Genomic DNA, 25,367 nt, shown 5'->3' with positions numbered 1-25,367 from the left:
TGACTTGGATGAAGATCTAGAAAAGGAGACAGAAGGAGTTAGGCAGGTAGGAGGAAAACCTGGAAAGAAAAATTAAAAATTAAAAAAAAAAGGAAGACAGTATCAAGGAGACAAGGATGATCCACAAAGTTAAAGGCTGAAGAGTGATAAAGGATCAGGATTGAGATAATCCCATTACATTTGGTAATTAAGAGATCATTGGTAGTTTGGAGGGAAGCAATTTCAGTTGAATGCTGAGGTAAGAAGCTAGACTGAAAAGTGTTAGGGAGAGAGTAAGAGAAAATGAAGTGGAGGCACCTATTGTTGATGCCTTTTTCAAGAAGTTTAGCCAAAAGAGAGAGAAGATATAGGACGATAGTTAGTGGGGATGGATAGATGAAATGAGGCTGTTTTTGAGAATGGTGGAGACATGGAAATGTTTAAGGGCAGTTGGGAAGTGGCCAGTAGATAGGGAGCAACTGAAGATTCAGTGAAAGAGTAGGGGTAATATACTGGCAGTTAAGTTGTGCAGTTGATAGAATGTCAGGACTGAAGTCAGGAAGACTCATCTTTGTGAGTTCAAATCTGGCCTCCTTCACTTACTTAGCTATGTGACCCTGGGCAAGTCACTTAATCCTGTTTGCCTCAGTTCCCTATTTGTAAAATGAGCTGAAGAAGGAAATGGTAAACCACGTCAGTTTCTTTGCCAAGAAAACCCCAAAAGAGGTCACAAAGAGTTGGACAGGACTGAAGTGACAGAACAACAACAAAAGGGGTAATACAAGGGACAAAGTGCTAGACAAAATGGATAGGAATAAGGTCAAATGCATATAAAAGGATTTGCCTTATAAAGGAAAAGGCCCACCTCTTTGTGTGAAAGGGATAGAGGAAACAGTGAAAGAAACCATTGGAGTGATGTGAGATGTATAAGGGAGTTCTCTGTGAATGGTTTTACTTTTTTCAATGAGATGTGAGGTAAGTCTCACAGAATTTTATATGAAATCAGCCACAACTACTACTACTGCTGCTGCTGCTGCTGCTGCTACTACTACTACTACTACTACTACTACTACTACTACTACTACTACTACTACTACTACTACTACTATTACTACACTGTGGCTGCTGCTGCTGCTACTTTTACTAACATTTCAAAAAAGTCTTGGAGAGTTTCCCCTCAAGTTCTATACAATGTTTTGTTTATGTTTTAAATAATGACATCAATAACTTAATCTTTCCTTAGAAAACTTACCTTTAAAAGTATAATTTTCAGAATTTAAAAATTTATGAATATAAAACAAGGTCTCATGATTCATTTAGAAAGAATGTAACACCTAAAATATTTTTTTTGTATTACCCAAAATCTTCCAATAACATTCTACTCAGAAATCTCATGTTGTAGAAGTAACCATAGATCCTTGGAGACTATCTAAGCTCTACCAGGTCCTAGAAAGAGCTTGTATATTGGCATAAAAATGAAAAGAGGATCACCCTGGATAAATTCAGACAGAATCATTGCCATATATTTGACTACCACAATATTTTTGGGTATAGGAACTTCTGAAACCATTCACTAAAATACAGAAGAAATGACCACATGTAAAATGAAATCCTAATTTTAGTGAAATATTGGCTTAAAAGGTAGATATGTTAATCCTCCCAGTAAAATATTAATTTTATCTTAGCCAAGGAAAATATTTTTGATACTTATAAGAAAACATCATATAAATGCTAAAATATTTCTATTTTGCAAATTCAATTTAATAATTTACCAGTTCCTACTGCACTCTCATTTAGTGAACTCATCAGTTCCCATAGATTTGATCATCTTTGCTCTACAGATGGCTCATTGATCTATATAGCCAGCCCTAATCTCTCTCTTGAGTTCTATCATGAATATCCAGCTGCTTATTAGGTATTTCAAACTGTACTATGCAGCAGTTACATACAATACAAAGGAAAAAGTGAAACAATTCCTGCCCACAAGGAGCTTCTATTCTATTCTATTTGGGAAATACATAAATAGGTAAATACAAAGTTATCCATAGTAATTTCAAAAGGAAAAGAGCACTCTAATAATTGGGAATCAAGAAAGGTCATGAACAGAAGTAGGGCTAGGGACCTGATGAGCTTTGAAGGAACTAGGGATTCTAAGAAATGAACATAAGGAGAGAATGCATTCCAATATGGAAAATCATTTATACTAAGGCACAAAAGTAAAATATAGAATTCCTGTACAGGACACAGCTAATAGGGCAGTTTGAATAGAACAAAGAGTATGCAAAAGGGAATTATATGAAATAAGACTGGAAAGGTATGTGGGAGCCAGATTAAGGAGGGCTTTAGATGACAGGCAAAGAGCACTTTATTCCAGAGGCAATAGGGAATGACTGAATATTTTTAGTAGAGGTAATGTGATGAGATCTGTGTTTTAGGAATATCAATTTTGCTTCTGTGTGGAGGACAGAGTAGAGAGGGGAAGGGCTGAAAGCAAGATTAAACACAAAACTACAACATTAATCAAGGTAAAATGTGATGAAGGCCTCATTTAGCACAGATTTGGCATAAAGGAAGAGAAAGAAAAATTGTGGTGGTAGACTTGCCAAGAGTAAGCAACTAATAAGCAGTAGAAGTTTAGGGAGAATGAAGAATCAAAGATGACTTCCAGGTTTGCAAACCTGGATGACTTGAAGGACGGTGATAGTCTCAACAAAAATAGGGATGTTTGGAGGATGGATGGATTTTTCTGGGAGGAAATGAGTTCTGATTTGAAGATGTTGAGTTTGAGATGTCTTTGGGACATCAAAGTGGGGGTGGAAAGCAGGCAGGATGATAGTGTAGAATTGGAATTCAGGACAGAGATGAGAGATGAACATATAGATTTGGAAGTAATCTATGTATATATATATAGATGATGATATATATATATATAGATATAGATATATATATATAATATATAATATAACACATAATAATATGTAGATTATATATACATATATATATAATAATAATAATTGAACCCTTGAGAGAGGATTGAGATTATAAGAGAGAGAGAGTGTAGACAATAGAAGAAAACTTAAGACAAAACCATTATTTAAATTTCCAAATATGTTCATAATAGACATATCCTCTACATAACATTTTACTATAATCATGGTAAATAATTTTAAAATCTGCTACTTAAAATGCTTTTTATCTACTAGACTCTGTTCTTCACAGAAGTTAAATAATCTGCATAACAAAATAGAATATTTTCATTTTTAGAACACAGAAATGACTCAAGCAATTTAGCTTGAATTGTCTCTAAAAAAGTCCCTTGAATTGCAAGGTCATTAACTTAGAAGGTTAAATGTTAACATAGTCAATGAAATAACTGTTCAATTTCAAGTGTTTGCTTTTAGAAATAACACTAACAACTTTTGGGAATGTTAAGTAGACTTTAATGTAGAATGTGTGGCACAGATTTCCTGGGGTTCCTCATTAGATAGGCTTCTTGGGATTTTACTAGGTTCTTGTAGAAAGATATTGAGTCAAGTTATCCATAACAAACAAGAACATACATTTCATAGTGGTCTCTGTTATGTTATTCATTCAGCACATTTTGTCTCTAATAGCATATCAAGGGACATTTAATGAGAGAACATGATTGACTTTTGCCTTTGACATCTACTTCATTTCTATACTATGCCTATACTATTTCCCAACTTTCCCTAATAGGCTATTACTCATAAATCTATCAATTTGTTGCTGCTGTTGCTCAGTCATTCATTCTTGTCTGACTTTTCATAACCTCATGGACCATACTGTCCATGGGGGTTTTTTTGGCAAAGATACTGGAATGGTTTACCCTTTCCTTTTCCAGTGGATTCAGGCAAACAGAGATTAAGTGACTTGCCTAGAGTTACACAGCTACTAAGTGTTTGAAGCTGAATTTGAACTCAGATCTTCCTGACTCCAGGTCTAACACTTTATCCACTGAGCCACTTAGCTGCTTCAAATCAAACTCTCTTATCTCCCTACGACCTTCATAGTAGAAGTTCTTAACATGGGGTCCATGAACTTCAGAAATACATATTTTAATAATGGATTTCAATAAAATTGATTTCCTTTGTAAGCCTATACATATATAGATGTTTGGCTACACTACACTGCCAAAGGGTCCATAACACAAAAAAGGTTAAGAATCCCTCACTTGGAGGGAATTCCAGAAGTTTGAAAAAAAGTAACTTTTAGACTAACCAAAATACTAATTATGCATTAGATAGTAATTTTGTAGAATTTAGTCAGCATTCTCTTAGTTTACTCAATTTTAAATGAATTAAGACACCAAGATGATACACTGGATAGAATACTAGACTTGGACTCTGGCAGAATTAGGTTCAATCTAACCTGAGACACTTACAAGCTCTGGGAATCTGAGTAAGTTACTTCATGTCTGACTGCCTCAGTTTTATAATCTGTAAAATAGGGATAATAATAGCACTTACCTCCCAGGGTTGTTGTGAGGATAAAATGAGATAATATTTGTAAAGGGCCTTAAATTCCCATTTAAATGCTACTTATTTAGCTATGTATCTCTCCTTTGAGATTTAAGGACTCCCCCTTACTTTCTATAAACTAAAATTAGGTAAAAAGACCTATGCTCACCCAACTAATCTTTATAATTTCACAAGATTTGATCATATCTTTACTTACCCTTCAAATTTCCAAACATCAGAATACTATTTTTTAGAAGGCAGGGTACAGCTATTTTCAAAAAGCTATCTTTTCATCCCTGTATTATATCAGCTGCTCTTCTCTGACTTTTGGTAATATATCTTTTTTGAAAGTTTTCAACAATATTATTTGTTTTGGTTCTCTGATCTCAAATGAAGTTAAGACATACAATTAAAGATTATTTTTACAATATCATTGTCATGATGACAAGGTTCAAACTCAGGTTTATGTGTTCACATTAAGCTTTATAATGTACTTTAATAAAAAAAGTTCTGTAATGTAGAAGTTAACTTACAAATTCTTATACTATAAATAGAGAGTGGGGATGTAGAGTCACTGAATGTAGATGACTCATGTAATATTTGGTGGTGAAGTAAAAGTGAAAAATAGGAGATTAGCTTAAGATGAAGCTGAAAAAGGTTTGTTATTGTTATCATTTTATAAGGTTAAGGGAGAGGTGATCAAGTTTGTTGGCAAAAGGTATCAGAATCAGTATATTTCAGAGAGGGATGGGACCTAAGGAGCCATCTAATTCAATCTACATCTGAATAAATCCTTACTATGGCATGCCCCAATAATAGTCATCGTTTGTTTTTTTCTTGAAGACTTCCAGTGAAGAGAATCTCAGTATCATCCAGGGTGACCCACTCTACTTTTGCTTAGATCTAATTGTAAGGAAATTTGTCTTCACAGCAATAATAAATTTGCCTCTTAGAAAACTTCATCTATTGTTACTATTCTGTTCTGTCCTCTGTGACCTAGCAGAGCAAGGCTATTACTACTTCTACAAAGCAGTCCTTAAAATGCTCAAAGTCAGCTATCATATCCTTCACTAACAAATTAAATATTCTCAGTTCCATCACACGATAGTCATATGGCTTGATCTCCAGAGTCTTTATAAGTTTGGTTGCTCTCCACTTACCAATCCTCTTCATAAAAAGTGGTACCCAGAGTTAAATGTTCTACAGGTTGTTTTACTATGGCAGTAGAGAACAAGACTAACCACTCTTCAGTCCCAGACACTAGGTTTCTCTTATAGCAGCCTAAATTTGCATTCCATCTCTTGACTGATGGACCAAACTCTTGACACTTATTAAGCACAGTCAATTAATCTTCTAATTTTTTTAGATGAATTATTACTATCTAGATATTTCTCACCCAATATGAACTTGTTTTAGCACAAGGACCACCTTCTACATGATGACATTCCAGATCCCTCCAACTACTGGTGCCTTCCCTTACTAAGCTACCTTTTCTTTATTTTGTATTCATTCTAGATATACATACAAAAGTGTGTGTGTGTGTGTGTGTGTGTGTGTGTGTGTGTGTGTGTGTGTGTTTCCCTAACAGACTTTAAGATTCTGGACAGAGGGAGTTTCACTTTTGTCTTTTAATTCCCGGCATCTCACTAAGTGTCTGGCACATAGTAGACACATAAATACCAGTTGATGGATTGATTGTGAAGATGATTTTTCAATCTGATTATGATGCTACATTTATCCCTACTGAATTTCACTTTAGTAGATTTAGCCCAGAGTTCTAATCTATCTATCTTTTTGAATCCTGACAGTCATCCAACTTTTCCATAAGAATAGCATGAAAGTCTTTGCCAAATTTGGTCAATCATGTTTATAGTATTTCTCTCATTTTCTAGCTTAGTAAACATATTTTAAAGGAAATGAAATTAGTCAGGCCTGATTTATCTTGATAAAGCTTTACTGGTTCTTTTTGATCACTACTTCATTTTTTAAGGGTACACTAACCAATTTTTAAACTATGCATTCTAGGATTTTATCAGGAATTAAAGTCAAGCTCAATGGCCTATAGTTTTTAGATTCAATTTGCTTTCCTTTTTTCAACATGCCCTTTCTCAATATTGTGTTACCTTCCTAGTACTCTTTCATAGTATAGTTTTTCAGGAGTCATTGACAATAACTCAGTTCTTTCATTTTTCTAGGATGCAACTGATCTGGGTCAGGTGACTTGAACTGATCAAGAGCATCTAAAATAATCTCTTACTATTTCTTTAATTATCTTGAGTGCCAACTTTCTTTGTCCTATACTTTCAGATCTAAAGATCATTTTAATTTTTAGAGAAAATAGAAATAAAATAGGAATTGAACATCTCAGCCTTCTTTCTGTGACTAGTTACCATCATTCCATCTACCAAGAGCAGCAGTCCTATCCCTCCTTTGATCTTATTCTAAAAATATAGTTAAAAAACAAATCTTTTTATATTTAGACTTCCTCACCATCTTTAGCTCATTCTGAGCATTAGAATACCTAACACAACTCTTATGAAATTGTACCAATCTTTTCTATCATTCTCTGTTACCTGTTTTTTTATTATTATTCCAGCTTTTGTGCATTTAAAAGAAAATTTAAGCTGGTTGATAAGTTAAGGGAAGAGAGTCTTTGGAGAGTGAGGGATTGTAGATGTCTAGAATTTAAGGGAATGATTAATGAACCATGGTCCTTGAGGAGGTGGAAAAGGATGAGATCAAGAATAGAGGTGCAGGGGTTACCTTGGAAAGGAGGAAGTCTCTCCAATTTACTGGTAGAGTTTGTTCATAGGACCAGAGAACTGTTAAAAAAAAAAAGGAGACTTTTTCTCTTAGACTTTCTTCAAATAAAGTTTTTCTTCCTACTGTCCAATCAAAATAAAAATTTGCTTTTCTGAATTTGATTTGTTTTGTTAATTTTTTTCCTCATTGTTTTTAGATTCCTAAGTGTAATCACCTTATAACCATAGCCTGATGATAAAACCTATCAGGTTTCTTTTACCTTCATTGCTTGGCATCAATCAATAAAAAGGGACCTGTTTTAATTGATTCTTTTACTTTTTCAATTAAGAAATTGTTTCCAAAACACTTGTTGAATCTCACAGCTGCTATATGATTTTTTTCCTCACGCAAAAGTGTTGCTCACTTTGGGTAATAGCTATAGTATATTCCTAAAGAGTTTCAAATTGTTTTTGGTAATGTTCTTGCCATTTTTTAAAGAAGCCTGAGATGTCCTTTTAAGAAGTGAGTAATAATGTCATGGTATAGTGGACAGAGTATTAGATTTGGAGGCAGAAGATCTGTGTTTGAATTCCCAACTCTACTACTAACCAGCTAGGTATTTTGGGGTTAATCTCCATGGGCCTGTTTCCTAGTATGCCAAATGGGTATGATGGTGTGTGTGAAATCAGTTTGCTTCTAAGGTTCCTTTAAACTCAAAATGTATATTCTTCTATACTTGTAATTTTGAAAAAAAAAATTAGCACCATATTGGATTTTCTAATAGATGCAATACAATATGGTAGAGAGAGTATTGGTAACTCAGTCGACATGCATTTATTAAGCACTTACCATGTTCCAGGCACTGTGCTAAGCACTGGTGATACAAAGAAAGGCAAAAGACAGTCCCTGCCTTCAAGTAACTCAGTCTAATAGTTTTAGAATCAGTGACTTGGAATATCCACTGAAAAATATATTAAGTGCTTAACAATGCTTGATGACTACCTGATCTGTTTGGCCTGGAAGAAAGTACCTTTATGTGCCTCAGGCAACTCTCTAAAACTAAGCTACTAAATCATGGACTATAATCTATGTTGAAAGATATTTCTGCACTGGGAGTTCTCCAAACTACTTAAACTCTTCAAAATTCACATATGGATACTCCTTCAAGGCATGCCTCTGTGTTAGGTTAGTCAACATTTCTAATCACCATGGTATAAAACATGAATTAAGCTGACTAGAGAAACCTACTTTTACCTTCTCCGGATAGTGAGAGCATGCCAAATTTCTTATGTGTTATTAATTGCCTTGATTCTTTCTTGACTTTCCCTTAACTCAGACACTTTCCTTGTTGTATTTCTGTTGTTTCATAAGTCTTACGTATACAATAAAGAAGATAACATCTCAGCATTCGAAGGTCTCTCTGAAGTTATATAATTCAACCCATCATCAATTCATGAATCCCTTCTATTACATTCCAACAGTCATCCAGTCACTGCTTGAAATACTGTGACTGGGAACCTAATGTCTCATTAATCATTCTATTATGTTTTTGAATGCCTTTAATTAGGAAATCTGTTCAAATACTCAGGCAAAATCTGCTTCAATACAGCTTTCACCTGTTCACTCTGGGTTCTTCCCTTGAGGGACAAGTGGAACAAATATAAAAACTTTTCCACATGACAACTCTTAAAATATTTAAAGACAGTTATCATGTCTTTGCTAAAAAAAGACTATTCTTCATTTTCCTTTTCTTAATATCAAGTTTTAAAATGAAAGTATCAAGTTATATAGCATTTATCAAATGAAGATTATATACTAATGAAATGATTGTAAGATTTTAGTATAATAAAATGTCATAACATATCACCTAAAATAAAGCTAAGCTATAAAAATATTTCAAAATCCTGGGACAGTAATTTTCACCCACATAAAATGAATAAACATCATGCAAAATTTTAGATTTCTAGAGACAATCATTCCACCAACTGTAAATAACGTGGTAGGTACTGTGCTAAGTTCTGTGATACAGAGACAAAACTAAAACAATGTCTACCCTCAAGCATTTTATATTCTAATCAAATATAAATTGTAAAATGTATCATTTTATGGAAAAATAACATATACTCCTTTTCTCTTTAAACCTGAATATTAACCAAATCTAAGTAGTAAAAATATATCTCTATATTTGGCCTAAACATACTGCACCTTTTAGAAGCCACAGGATTTAGAGGTTCATGTACAGAATAAATTGTTCTATCTTATCACATAAATTTTCCCTTGCGACTTGCTCATATTTGAAGATTGTCATTAGATTCCATTCTTCCAACCTACCAAAATTTTGGTTTCACCTATCAACATTTTTCAGTATCCATAGGACTTTTAGTCTGCTTCTAGACTAATTGTGTGTGCGGGTGTGTGTGCATGTTTCTTGCAAGGCAACCTCATCTATTTATAGTAGACTCATATTTTTCTCATGCAAATATAAAGGAAGACTTTTCTGGAAGTTATTGATCATTTATATCATCCAGATAAAAAAACAAAAGAAGTACTAATTTCCCCTAGTCTCTCTCACATTCTTCTGTGACTTAAGAAGGATATGAAGGATATATAGATAAGACTGTTGTTATGTTTAGCAAGGGCACTTTACTAAAAGATTTACTCTTCAACACATAAAACAAACTCCCCACCTTTTGTTATTCTTTAACATTTCTTAATTCTATTTAAATGTCTTATGTCTTATCAATCATTTTTTTCTTTCCTGATTGATCCTCTACAGTAGTTTGACAATAGCTGCTTCTCAGGTCACTTTCACCACCTTATCCCCTGTTCTTTTTAGCAGAGTACCTCATCTCATATTCATCTAAAGAAAAACCAAACTTCAGATAATCTATCTTAGGCTCCCTCTACTCTTTAGTACCACACTTTAAATTATCTGGGCATCATTCCCCATCCATCATTTCTTTGTTCCAGTCTCAAAACTTGGGGAGGTCCTTCTTGAAAACACCACTCTGTTTGTGTTTTTAATCCCATTTTCTTCCATTTCTTACAAATAGTTTGCAAGTTCAATCATTTATACTCTTTCTTGCTAATTTTCAGCCTCCTTTCTAGCTGCTTTCAAATAGAATCCATTCTTACCCATCCTCAAAAAAAAAAATTTCACTTATTCCACCCATCCCCTCAAGCTGTTGTCTGACATTTCTTCTCCCTATCACAACCAAACTCCTAGAAAAATCTGTTCATGCTTATTGCCTCCTACTCTATTCTCAGTCAAGGCAACAATCATTTACTAAGTCCTTACTATTCGCTAGGTACTGTGCTAAGTTCTCAGGATTCAGAGGTGAGGAATGAGAACATTTCAGGCATGGAGAAATACCTAGGCAAAGGCACAAAGGTGGGAAATGGAATACTGAGTTTGAGGAACAATGAGTAGGCTAGTGCAGGTGGATCATAAAGTATGTGATACGGGTAAAGTTTGGAAAGCAGCTTGGAGAAAAATTGTGAGGTCTTTAAATACCAAGTGGAACCTAGGTGACTGGAAGAATGATGTGGAATCCTCAAAAGAAATAAGGAAATTAGGAAGAAGTGTTTAGGAGAAGCCCTTAAAATCTGGCTTTGTTCCCAGCACTCAATGGAAACTATTCTCCTTAACATCAAACATGATCTATTTGTTGCTAAATCCAATGACCTCTTCTTACTTCTTCTGGACATTGTAGCATTTGCCTGTCAACATTCTCTCCTAAATATTCTCTCCTCCCTCACTTTTTGTGACACTGCTTTGTTGTGGTTTGCTTCTTGCTCTTCTGGACCCATTCTTCTCAATTCTTTGCAAAAGCATAACCTTTCTTTCTTTCCCTCTTCCTTCCTTCCTTCCTTCCTTCCTTCCTTCCTTCCTTCCTTCCTTCCTTCCTTCCTTCCTTCCTTCCTTCCTTCCTTCCTTCCTTCCTTCCTTCTTTCCTTCCTTCCTTCCTTTCTTCCTTTCATTTTTCTCTACTTATTTATTTTTAGTTTTCAACTTTATGATCTTTCTTCCACCACTTATTCATAGGTGTAACTTCAGACCTCTTTCTGAGCCTTCTTTTTTCATATTTTTATTGATCTTATCAGCTTCCATAGGTTCAGCTAACACTTTTATACAGATAACTCCCATCTCTACACAACTAGCTCTCATTTCTCTCTTAGGCTCTATCCTCACATCTCCAGTTGCCTGCTAGATATCTGTTTCATAAGTATCTCAAGTTCAACATGTCCCAAACTGAACTCATTATCTTTCCTCTATAACCATCCTTCCTCTTAATTTCCCTAGTTACATCAAAGGCAACACCATTCTTTTGATGATAAGATGAGATAATATTTGTAAAGCATTTTGCAAACTTTAAAGCACTATATAAAATGCTATTACAACAACAACTCCTCCTCCTCTCCCTTCACCTCCTTTTCTTCTTCCTCCTCCTCCTCTGTCATTTCAGGCCCTACAAGGTTTGACTCCAGGCTATATTTCCAGATTATCTTTCTACATTATTCTTTATGCTGCATCAAATGGCTACTTGCTTCTCCATACATAACATTAAGTTTTCCACCACTCTGCCTTTGTACAGATTTTTCCCCATGCATAGAATGTTCTTCTCATCTCTGCTTCTGGCTCCCTTTTGGCTCAACCCAAGTGCCACTTCATTCAAGAGGTCTTTTCTGATTCTTGTTGTTAGTGCCACCCCTCCTCAGCCCATCACTATGTATGTATTTTGTATATATCCTGAATTAATTTTAAAATGAATATGCTACATTCTCCTCTACCCCAAATAGAATATAACATCCTAGGAGTAGGAACCATTCCATTTTTGCATCTTCAATGCCTAACACATTGTTTTCCCATGATAGGCATTTGTTGAATAACTGATGGATTCCTGAAGGTTATACCATCAGAATATATGTTCAAATATAAATTATCTAAAAGGAAACACTTCAAATATTACCTAGCAATGAATTCTTTTGGAATAGAAGCCTATTGGACATCAATGTGTGAATTTATTGAGTTAAGGTCAATTAGCTGCCACACATATATTTAATGACAGATCATTTGAAATACTTCAATAAAACCACTCCTTAAATACATTAATATCTAATTTTATCATGCTATATAGAAAAAGTAATAAGTGAACTAGATAAGACATTAGAAAAGATGATTTTACATAACTAACCCACTGTCACCTATTTTGTAATGCACAGAATAGGGCTGGTAATAATGTAAAGGATGGGGCAGTCATGATGAGAGAGAGGAACATGGAATACTATCTGAAGTGAGTAAGGCAGCATAAAAAGATATGGCACTTGAAGGAGGAGGCATCAAAAGGGAGTTAAGGAAACAATGAAAGAAGGGGTGAAATGATATCAAATAAAGATGCTAATTCTAATTGTCCTTACTTGCATACGTGATTTTGGGGAGGTAACAGCCCTTTAGAGACTCTCATCATATGTCAAATGTGATGGTGTTCAAATAAATGAGTCTTATCTCTTCCAGTTTTAAAATTCTATTATTCAAATTGATTTGAGTTGACCTTCCATAGATCAGTGTATATTTATAGAACAATCTTCAACAATAACATCTATTTTTTTTCTAAACAATGTAACTCCCATTCTAGATGAGATTTGCAAATCCTCAGTTCAATTTCAATGACAACATAAAAGACACTGGATAATATTAATAGTGGCAGTGGTTAACAATCATGGTTCATCAGTTTGAAAAATACAGGTAGAGTAAGATGGCATATAGAATTTTAGTGTACAAATTATTTTTGAACTCTGATGATATTTAGACTAATTTATCAAGTTGAAAATATTTTTATACTTGAATTTTAATTTTTGACTCCACGTTGGTAAAATTTTTGTTTAAAAGTGAATTAAATTTAATCCACTGCAAAAAACTTGCCCTAATTGGAAGAATGAAGGTAACATCCTGTTGGTACTTCCCTGACTCAAATTTAAATTTTCTTCATTCCCACTTCCTTAATTTATCCATTAAAAATATACTTTCTATCATTTATACAATATGAATTTTGTTTAATTCATATATTCATTAAATTATTATTCAATTTGTACTCATTTCAATGCCCTGGTTTTTTTTTTATCAGTTTCATATTTTAAGTTTCTAAGAAAAATACTTATTTCATACACCACTTAACACATCAATGCTGCAGATGTAATAAATGCCTTAAATGAGAATGATTCTGTTAGTCATATACACTGAATCCTTTCAGGGACTTCTTTAAGATAGATTTCAGCATGTTATAAGTATAACTTACTTTTATCTTCTTAGCTCCCAACGTATTCAGCCCTGTGATGATTGTGGATTCCTGCTTTGGTGTGATGCCTCAGCATGCACGATACTGGTTTATCAAAGTTTAGAAGTCCACTGGAGTTTGGAGCTGACCTAGGGGAGTCAGGCAAACCATTTTTTAGTACACTGCATGGTTTTCGAGAATTTTGAGAATTATTATTTTATATCTCAAAGGTATAAAATAATACTTTAAAAGTTTATGAAACCATGCAATATACTAAGAAGAAGCCTTGCCATATTTTTTTCCGATGCTTAAATACATGCATTTCCCAAAATAAAAGGGAATTTATATAGAATTGAGGGATTAAAAGTTGCTATGAGTTTTCACTCAGAGGATTTATAAAGAAACAACATATAATACTGAGTGGAACTGAGCTAAGAATTAAAGATATGTTTCAATTATAATATCAAAATCATTGTCAATATTGCATGGAGTAGGTCAGTGGAATAATTTTATAAGTGGTATTCATTTTCTTCAAAGAGAAGAAAAGTATTTCAATTAGGATAATACTTGGCAATTTACAAAGAGAAAATGATTCATTTTGATGGCACTCTCATTTCATTCAAACTCTCCTTCATGTAAGAGAGGGTGCTAAGAAAATCCTTCACTCTCTCACCCCATAATCTCCTTAATATTTTACTGGAATGGGAGTGGTGGTGGTGGTGGTGGCAGTGGTGGTGGTGACAAAATGAGATCGTGTAACTCATTGTAAGAGAAATAATATGGCAATGTTAATTACGTGATGGCCAGGCTTCCATTCCAATTAAAAAAAATATATTTCTTTATATGAAGTGTGGTATACTGGAAAGGAGACAGGACTTGTAATCAGTAGAAATTTGAGTTTGAAAAACTCCTTGTCTACTTATTATCTAGATCTAGATTTCCATAGGCAAGTCAGTCACATAACCTTTTTGATATTTAGCTTCCTCTTACATAATTTGAGGAGTGATAATATTTATAGTAACTATGTAATAATGTTGTAGCTAGAACCAAATGGTTTAATGTATGTAAGGCACTTTAAAAATTAAACAGTATATAAATATCTGTTATTACTATGACTAACATTTTTAATCAAAATGCTACTTTTTTTTTTTACTTTTTGGTGAGATAATCCAGGTTAAGTGATTTGCCCCGGGGTCACATGGCTAGTAAGCATCAAGTGTCTGAAGCTGGATTTGAAATCAGGTCTCCTGACTCCAAGGCCAGAGCTCTATCCACTGTGCCACCTAGCTGCCCCAAAATACTACATTTTTAAACAAATAATTTTCACATAGCCTTAGAATTATTTTCCATTTCTGTGTGTGGAGAAACAATAATATCTCTTTTGTCTAGGTGAATAGATATAGGCATCTTTAGATTTAACTTTAGATATCTAAATATATATAAGCTTATTATCTGAACTTGAAACATTCCTCTAGTAGTAAGATACTTAGTTGTTTGACCCTAGGCAAGTCACTTAATTTCTCCTCATCTATAAAATACAGATAACAATGGCATGTACCTCACAGGATTATTTTGAGGTAAAATGAGATAATATATGAAAAATGTCCTGTAAATCTTAAAACTGTACGTAAATGCTATTATTATTGTTAAATGCTTGAATGTTCTAACCTAGAAGAATTAAAAAGTGACCTAATAATTAAAATAATCAAAAACAATTATTTTGAAAATTGCTTTTATAAATCCATATGAAAAAGAAACTATCCTTGAACAATTCTATAAAAAGCTGTAAACTCCTAGCATTAATTAATCAAAGCTACAAAAAAAAAATTCTACTCAAAAGACTTGTCATACATTTCTTTCAAATACAAGTAAAATGAATGAAATTATTTTGCATTAGGGAAAAGGTAACTTTTTAAATGAAGAGTTTTATTTTTAAGTGCATTAGGTAACATTGTAAGAAGTTAAAATCACGAACAAAGGGAAGCTAACTTCAGAAGTTTATAAAGACTTGGTTAAACTTGGCTCTAATTGAAAGTATACAGAGAAATAGGGTCTTCTTAGTCCCATCTCTTGCCATATGCAGGCATATATATGTATACATACATACATACATACATACACATGTATATATATATATATATATATATATTTATATATATATATATATGTATATATATTTATATATCTGTATGTATCTCCAGTTTAGAAAAGTTTTGTCATAGAGCCTACCGCTAACTGGTATCAACAAAATGAAAATGTTTCTTGAAACTATGGTATAACAATAGGCAAGAGTCAGGTCATCAAAAATATGCTTATAATCTCAATAAAAGAAGAGGAACTATAGATGTTATAATGGAAATGGTATCTTCTCAGTTGGACGATTAGATTGCTACAAGCTAATTAAAAGACAATTTCTTCTTGTAAAATAAATATCTTGTTAATAGCTTTCACTCACAAATTAATAATGAGATAAAACAAGCACTAGAAATCAATGAATTTAAATGTATATAATATAAAGAGATAAGTAATCAAATGTGAGAAACATAAAGTTCAACTCATTATATAGCATATTTAAAGAATATTTACATTTGTTTTCAGAGTTTTTTTCCTACTATTTGTTTTTCTTCTACTTCACAGGAAAGCAGCTGCATCAATTCCTTGTACTCACTAATAAATGGGTTAATATATAAAAATTTAGTCACTTCTGAAAGCCTATCAAGACCTAATTGGATGCAAAAATCAAAAGATTGTTGAAAAAAGTGAAAAGTAATACAGAAATAGAAGGAACACTTTTTCAATAAATATTACCATATTTGTTATGATTAAATTGCTAGTTACTAATAAGTTTATCTTTGGAATATAGGCATCAGATATATTCATAACAGGAGTCAGATATATTAAATCAATAAACCAACCAATAATCATTTGCTAAGCACTTACTATGTGCCATACTCTGTGAATATAAATACAAAGAATTAAACAATCTTTACTCTCAAGGAGCTTACATTCTAATAGCAGAGACAAGAAACACATACATAAGTAAATAAAGAATAAATATAAAGGGAATTGATAGATATAAATATTTTTGTATTTTGCTAAAATCCAAACAATATGGGACAGAATGTACTATCATTTGGGGAGCTCAGGAAAGCTTTCATGTAGAAGATGGTACATTAATCTTGAAGGCAGAGAGGGATTCCATAAAGTGGAAATGAGAGGAGAGTGCATTCTAGGCATGGAGATGGGTGACTGCAAGAGCATGACAATGGGAGGTATAGTATCATATGCGAAGAACACAGAAAAGGCTGGTTTGGCTAGATCATAGAGTATAAGAGGAAGAATAATATTCACTGAGGCTAGAAAGATAGATTGGGGTCAGATGGTGAAGAATTTTAAAAAGCAAAATAAGTGAGGTTATATTTTATTCCAAAGGCAACAGGGAGCCCCTATAGTTTATTATATCCCTAAATGGTAAAATATTCACATAAGGAAAATCATTTTGGCACCTATGTGGAGGATGGGTTGCAGTGGTAAGGGAGTTGAGAAAGGAAGAGCAATTAGAAGGCTGCTGCAGTTCCCTAGGTGAGTGGTTCTGAGGTCCTAAAATAAGGTGGTGACTGTTAGTAGTGCTGTGGAGGTAAAGATGGCAAAAATTTGGCAACTGACTGAATGTCAGTGGAGAGGGCTAAGAGAAAATGAAAAATCAAGGATAATCCTAGTTATGAACCTGAGACTTGAAAAATGGTGATGCCTCTCAAAGAAAGGATGGGTTTGGGAAAAAGATAATAGAGGCATGTTTTGGAAGTCAAGTTTGAGATGTCTCTGGGTCATCTAGTTTGAAATGTGTATTAAGCAACTGGGGTAGTTAGGTGGCACAATGGATAGAGCACTGGGTTTGTAATCAGGAAGACTCATGTTCATCAGTTCAAATCTGGTGTCAGACACTAGCTGTGTAACCCTGGGCAATTCACTTAACCCTGTTTGCCTCAGTTTCCTCATCTGTGAAATGAACTGCAGAAGGAAATGGCAAACTATTCCAGCATTTTGCCAAGAAAACCTCAGATGGGGTCACAGTCAGATGTGATTAAAAACAACTGAACAACAACAAAATAGGTAACTGGTAATACAGTACTGAAGCTCAGGAGAGAGTGGGATTGGATATAGACACCTATGAATCATATGTATAAATATGATTTTAAAAACTCATGGATGCTGATGAGATCACCAAGAGATCATGTTAAGAAAGAACACAAAAGGGACCAGGACATAACCTTGGAAAAAACTGTGTGTCAGGAAGTGTTATATGGATGATAAGCCAGTAAAACCAGACTAAGAAAGAGATGCTAGACAGCTCAGAGGAAAAAAAGGAGTAAGTAGTGACACAAAAAACCCAAAGAGGAGAGGGTAGAAAGGCAAATAGGTAGAAAAGGATGGTGACTGAGAAAAGACCATCAGATTTGATAATTAAGAGACTACTGGTAACTATAGAGGAAATCCAGTTGAATGATGAAGTCAGAAGCCAAATATTAAAAGAGTGAGGAAAGAATGACAGGAGATGAAGTGGAAGTACTGAGTGTAGATAGATTTTTCTAGGAGTTTGGCTGAAAAAGAGAAGGAAGAGAAAAAGGATGATAGCTTAAAGGGATGGTAGTGTCTACTAAGGATTTTTTAAGGATAGGGAAAATCTGTACATGTTTGAAGGAAGTAGGTTAAAAAAACAGTAGATAGGGAGATGTTGAAGATTAGAGATTGAGGTTGTAATCTGCTAGAAAAGGGATGAGATCAAGAGCACATGTGAAAGGCTTTGGATGTCAAATAGAAGACTTTGTATTTTATCTTAAAGGCAATAGGAAGCCGCTGAAGCTTCTTGAGTTTCAATCAATGCATGACCATACCATTCAAATGGACACTTAGCACCTGACACAGGTAGCGGCACCTTGGAGATACACATTTCTAGACATAGCTAATGTGCAAATTCCTTTCACTTGAACATGAGACTAATAGATCTCATTCACTTTAAGAACATCATTTGGGTATGTGTAGAATGGATCAGAGAAGAGACTGGTTGAAGTAAACTCAATTAGGAGATTACTGCAATATTCCAGTTGAAGGGTGATAAGGTTTGAACTGGGAAGATTATGGTATGAGTAGAGAGGACATAAATTTTGATAGGTAGAAATAATAAGATTTGGTAACTAGATATGAGGGATGAGTAAAGAGTTGAAGATGACTCTGGGGTTTCTGCTAAGGTGAAAGAATTGTGGTAGCATCAATAGAAATAGAGAAGTTGGGAGGATGGTTTTAAGGGAAAAGATGAGTTAGTTTCATTTTGGTCACGTTGAGATTGAGATGCCTATGGGACACTTAGGTAAAGATGTATAGCAGGCAGTTAAAGACTTGGGTAGAACCTAAAAGAGAAGGGCAGATTTGGGAATCATCTGCATAGAGGTGATCACTGAATCCAAGGGAGCTGATGAGATCACCAAGAGAGAACAGCAAGAAGGCTTAAGTACAGAGCCCTGGAGTATACTTCCTTACAAGGGATGGACCATATATGCTAAACCTGAGTAGACTGTGGAGGATAAGTTGAATAGGTAGATAGAAAATCACAAAAGCAATGCCAAAAAACCAGGGAGAAGAGGTTATCAGAACAAGGGGTTGTGAACATGTGTCAAATGCTAGGTGAAAACTGCATGCTATTTAACACTTTGCAAACTCTAATACATATTCTGAGCAGCTCTCTTTCCAATTGGGCCATCTTGTAGGCCTTTCCAGAGGCCTATACCTCTGGAACCTCAATTCTATTATCAATAAACTTCCCTACACCCTATAACTTTTCAAACAACATTCCTTTTGCTGAATCTGTGCTTAAAAAGGAAGATATTTTATGAAACCTTGAAATCTATTTCCTTGAAAGCTACTAATACCCAAGGTAGTCCATTCAACTTTTAAACAACTCTGCTTATTAGTACATTTTTTTTCTGGCATGGAGAATCTTAAATCTACCTCTTTACAACTTCCAGTCAGTGCTTTTAGCTTATCTATCTGAAGCCAAACAAGAATACAGGCTCTGGATTCAGATGACATGTGTTCAGATCCTACCTGATGCTTTCTCCTTGTGTGATCTTGGGTAAATCACTTCCAACAACTATCTTTTCCTCTGAGTCTTCTCTTCCCTGGGCTAGATATGCCTAGTTCCTTCATATAGCATGGATTTAAGGCACTTTATCACTTTGGTTGCCTTCCTCTGGACGTCCCAAAACTTAACAATGTCCTAAAACTGTGGTGCCAAAACATACATTTCAAATATGGCCTAAACAGGGGAGAATATAGTGGGACTATCACCTTCTTATCCCTGGAAACTGTGCCTCAATGCAGCTGTATATTATTGTAGTTTTTTGGTAGTAGAAAAAGAAGTTTGGAAAAGTGGCGACAGGTATAGTGAACAGAAGTTGCAGTGACGACAAACAATATATTTATAGTAGTTAAGGCCAGAAAAAGATGGAAGGACAGTAAATCTTTTGCCTTTTTTTGTATCTCCAGGGGTTAGCTTAGTGCCTGTCACATAGTAAGCATTTAATAAATGTTGACTGACTTGCTGATTGCTCCTCAGTGCTCTTCCAGATAATTCCTTTACCTCCAACTTTCAATAATTTTCTGTATTCTGAAGTCCATGAACCCAGTTATACTAATCAATCTCAATCTTTGCTTTGGGCATTTATGAACTTCCAGGGGTATATTTTAATTTCCTTAATTGTTTTGGAAATAGAATGATTTTCATCTCCATCTCATCACTTTGCCACTTTACTCAAGACTTCAATATCTATACTGAAGATGCCTTTAAAGTGTTAAACACATAAATCCTTAACTATGAGGAACTCTTTCTGCCCTTCATTTTGATCACAAAGGTACATGGCCATCACACCATAGATATCATTATCTCATGGAAATGTCTAACTTTGGTATATTGAATTTCAAAATAATAGTCTCCAGTTACAAAATCCTAGCCTTCTCTCAACTGCTCTCATTCTGTCACAAATTCACAAGCTACTTATATCTCATCATGACCTCTAGTCCACTGCCTCATCACAATTCTGCTGTCCACAAAATCTCTTACATACATCCCTTTCTCTTGACTCATACCAAAACCACCTGGTTCAGGTTTTCATTTTCTCTTGCCTGGACTACTGTACTATTTTCCTAATTGATCTTTCTGTATCCAGTGCCTGCCCTCTCCAATCTATTTACTATGCAATAGTAAAACTGATATCTTTAAAGCACAGGTCTAAACAGATCCCTCTCCTGCTTAAGAAGCTTCAATAGCTCCCAGTGCCTCTAAGATAAAACATAAATTCTCTGACCGGTATTTAAACCCTTCACAAATTGGCTTCAGTCTATTTTCCACATTAATTATGCGATACTTCCCTTCATCCACTCTATATTCCAGGGAAATTAGGCAGACATGATAATCCAGCTTCTGTCAGCACACATTTTTACATGTTCTCCCCTACAGGTGGATTACTTTTCCTCCTCACTTCTGCTTCTCAGAGACTATGGTTACCTCCAAGGCTCAGCTCAAGTGTCACCTCCTTTGAGAGGGCTTTCCTGATTTCCCCTGCCTCATGGTTCTCTATTTGGTGACGCCTTACCTTTCTATCTCATATTACCTCCCTGAACACATTCTTAGTTCCAATAAAGCTGGATTACTCTGTCAACAAGTAAGCATTACATTTCCCACCTTTCATACTGTCCTTTTTCATACTGTTTCCTATGCCTCAAATGTTCTAATTTCTCTTCTTCATCTGGGGCATTCCAACTACCCTTGAAAGTCCAACTCACATGCCACTTCCTCCCATGGGACATTTCCTCATTTTCGTATAATAGTCTTTCACCTTTGGGCCTCACATAGTATTTTCTTTTATTTATCTAATTAATGTATCATGTTTAATTGTGTACTGCAATTATCTGTGTATGCCATCCCTTTAACCTGAATGAGCTCTATGAGATTTGGAATTATGCTTTATCTAAACTTTATATTTCCCTCAGTATCTAAATAGTGCTCTCCATATAGTGAGTGTTCAACACATGTTTACTGAAATACAGAATGCAAATGTTACAGCTCATTTTTATGGAACTTGAAGGGAATGCCTACCTTATGCTGAGTACAAGGCTAGGTACTAAGGGATATACAGAAGAAGTCTATGACACTGTAATGGTCTGCAAGGTGACTTTCTATGGATGTTTAAACAAAAAGCAGGATAAGAAATTATAAAATAAATGCTATTTTGTAGAAATAAATCAGAATTTTGGAGAAAAGGAAGATTAATGTATACTAAAATAGTCAGATATTTTATAGAGGAAAGTCCCTGGGTTCCTTTGGCTTAGGTGCCAACTTCAGTGTGAAGTCTTTCCTAATCATCCCAGTTATTAGTGTGCTCTCCCCATCTTGTATTTACTAAACTGAAGTTATGTATCCCCACCAAAACAGAAAGTAAGCTCTTTTAGGATAGAGCTATTTTGTTTTTATATCCTTAAAATCTAGTTTCTTACATATAATAGACACATAATAAATATTTGCTGAATTAAATTGAGATGGCTATTGGGTTAGGTCTTGAACAAGATGGCATAACAGTGGAAGTACAATCATCCTTGGAATCAGAAAATTTGAAAACGTATCCTGGTTTTACTACTTGCTGGCTGGATAACCTTGGTCAAGTCACTAAGCTTCTCTGAGTCTGTGTCCTCTTCTATAAAACAGGGATAATAATATTTATGCTACCTACCTCACAGAATGAAAGGAAATGATAGAAGGTGGGTTATACATTTGAAAGAACTATGTAAAGCTATGCATTTTAATTGTTAAAAAAATGAGTAAAAGGGGAGAAGAGAGGATATTCCAGGAAGGGGAAAATACACAAAATTTTTGAGGTAAGAATGGATGTAAGCTAAGTTTGGGAGAACAAGGATGCTAACCTAAAAATAAAATAGATACCTTCAGGCAACATAAATTATAAGCCTTGAAAGTCATGCACAGAAGTTTGTACTTGATGCAGTTGACAATAAGGTTTCATTTTATGTTTTTGAATACAAGAAAAGTAACATTTGAAGAATATTAGTTTAGCTGCAGTAAGTAGGACTAATTATATGAGAGAGACATTGGAAATAGGGAAGACAAGTTGGAAGCTGAATGATTTGATCAGGGACTTGCATAACCTCAGTTTTCTCATGTATAGAACACAGAGTTACTAAGGCCCCTTCCAATTTTGAAATTCTATGACTCTATGATACAAGTGAAAATGATACTCAAGTCAAACAATATACATATTTTGGAAAATTAAGTTTTTGAAAAAAAGGTCAATGATCTTAAAATAATAGAGAGATACTCAATATTGCCACAACCAATGTTAATTTGTAATAACATCATTACAAAATTACCATCAACCTACATCTTAACATCATGAAACCTCACTTTAACTCTGCTTAACTTTCAACCAATAGCCAAGTGCTGTTCCAACTGAGTTTGTTCAAATCTGCCCAGGCACTGCTACCCAACCTTATCCTTTGCTGTATTCTGGAGTTAAACTCCTAATGACTTTCCCCAACATGAAGGGCATTCCAATTCACTGTACTATTGGATCAATTCATTCTCTGGACTTTTCTTCCTCTAGCAGCCTTCTGACCCTGGAGATTTCTACCCTAAGGACTGCTGTCTAGATTGGCGAGTCTCATCCACTTCACTCCAAGGTCAATTCATTCTCTGGATTTCTTCACTTTCTTTCCAGTTCTTCTTTATATGTTATATTCCCCTACGTAAGCTCCTTGAGGGTGAGGGACTGTCTTATTTCCTTTTATTTGTATTTCCACATCCTTTTTGGTACGTATAATTTCACTGTTTGGACCAATTCGACTCACTGGTCTTACCTCACTCAAAGAATTACAGAAATTCAGAGTTGGAAGAGACTGGAGGTCATTTAATTCAACACATTCTTGAGAAAGCACAGCTAATACAACACAATAGATGGTACTTCAGCTTTTATTTGAAGACCTCCACTGAGGGGGAAAATGTTATTTTCTGAAATATTCTATTTTATTTTTTTATGGCTTGAATTGTTAGGAATAGTTTTCCTATATCAAGCCTAAATGTACTTTTCCACAGTTTCCATTTACTATTCTTAGCTGTACTGTTGGGGCCAAGAGGAACATATCTCTTCCCTCTCCTAGACAACTCTTCAAACACTTGAAGACCAGCATTTTGTACCCCCATGTCTTTTCCTCTCTCTCTAGGCTAAATATATGCAGTTCCTTGAAAAAATTCTCATTCAGCATGCAATTGAAGCCTAGTACCAATCTGACTTTATTTTTTCTGGATACCCTCTAGTTTATCAATGTCATTTCTAAAAAAAAAATCTCAAAATGAACACAATAATCAGGATGTTGTCTGACCAGGGAAAAATATGGAAGGACTATTTATTATTATTCCTTTTTTAACTGATGTCTAAGAGAGCAGTAGCTTTTTTGGCTGCCATAGCACTGTTGACTCATATTGAGCCTGCAGCCATGAAAACCTCCTGATCTGTTTTCAGACACACTAATATCTGGTCATGCTCTTCCCTCCCCCATGATGCACATGAATTTAAATGTGTATAGTTATAGAGATATAAATAGATGAGGAAATTCAAGCTCAATAAAAGAAATTATTAGTATTCTAGCAACTGCATTAAAATATACTCAACAAGTACAAAAAGGGGATTAAAAAGCAGTGCATCTGAAAAAGACCTGGGATTTTTAGTGGGTGCTGAAGGGCAGCTAGGTGGTGCAGTGGATAGAGTGTCAGGTTTGAAGTCAGGAAGACTCATCTTTCAGGAAGACTCATCTTCATGAGTTCAAATATGGCCTTAGACAGGTACTAGTTGTATGACCCTGGGCAAGTCACACAAGACCCCCATTTGCCTCAGTTTCCTCATTGTAAAATGAGCTGGAGAGAGAAATGGCAAACCGCTCTAGTACCTTTGCCAAGAAAACCCCACAAGGGTCACAAAAAATAGGATACAACTGGAAAATGACTAAAAACCAAAACCATGTCATATTCTTATTCGCTCTTCCCCCTCCACCCAACCACACACACACACACACACACACACACACACACACACACACACACACACACACACAAATATACATGAAATTTATGTGCTCCAAACTGGGAAGGTATGGCTAGAAAGTAGCTTATTTGAAAACATATCTCAGGCTTTTAACATCTATAAGCTATTGTCATTTTAGACCTCCGTTAAGAAATACATAGTAATTGATAAGTGACAGTCCTATCATTCGTTGTCTTCATCATGTCATATCTGTTCAATTTGGGGTAGTACTTTTTGGAAGGACATTAAGAAATTCAAGATGTTCAAAAGATAACTATCAGAATACACACACACACACCACACACACACACACAGAGAAGAGAGAGAGAGAGTAAGAGAGAGAGAGAGAGAGAACAGTATTCCATTAAGAATGCCAAATTGAGCCCAATAATTTCCTCATTATTCTTTAGTGGTTCTGTTGATGCCCATGGACTTTAACACATTCCATTACTAACTAAGTCAAAGATACGTAACAATATTCATTCTCCAACATAGTCTGATCCTTATTCTTTGTCAGTCAAAATTATTTTCTGATTATTGTGTATAATCTCTTCTTTCATCTCCTTTTATCAACCTATTTCCCTTGCTTCGAAGATTCTTCTAGAGATATTCATCTAGGTTGACACTGATTAAATAATCAACACTCTCTAGGTCATTAAATGAGTTTCAAATATAACTAGCTGTAATATAATTTAGCTTCCATTTCTCCATCTTGTTCATTAAGATACCATGAAAGACTTGTTAAATGCCTT

The 25,367-nt window shown here is 34.7% G+C and overlaps 1 protein-coding gene across 9 annotated transcripts in view; it reads right to left on the bottom strand.

Annotated features, from left to right (window-relative positions):
• RIMS2 (regulating synaptic membrane exocytosis 2) overlaps positions 1-25,367 on the bottom strand; it is a 539,971-nt gene that overhangs the window by 106,775 nt on the left and 407,829 nt on the right. The window contains exon 1 of one of the 9 annotated variants that reach the window (XM_020969937.2): positions 13,496-13,619. The exons of the other annotated variants lie outside the window; for them this stretch is intronic. The gene's annotated coding sequence lies outside the window, so the exon portion shown is untranslated. Of the gene's footprint in view, positions 1-13,495; positions 13,620-25,367 lie in introns of those variants that run through there. 9 annotated transcript variants of the gene reach the window in all.

Source organism: Phascolarctos cinereus, unplaced genomic scaffold, assembly GCF_003287225.1.
Source record: "Phascolarctos cinereus isolate Bilbo 61053 unplaced genomic scaffold, phaCin_HiC Scaffold_4;HRSCAF=312, whole genome shotgun sequence".
In the NCBI taxonomy this organism is placed as follows: domain Eukaryota; kingdom Metazoa; phylum Chordata; class Mammalia; order Diprotodontia; family Phascolarctidae; genus Phascolarctos; species Phascolarctos cinereus.
Note: the sequence above shows the minus strand (reverse complement) of the source record. Positions and strands in the feature narration are given on the sequence as shown.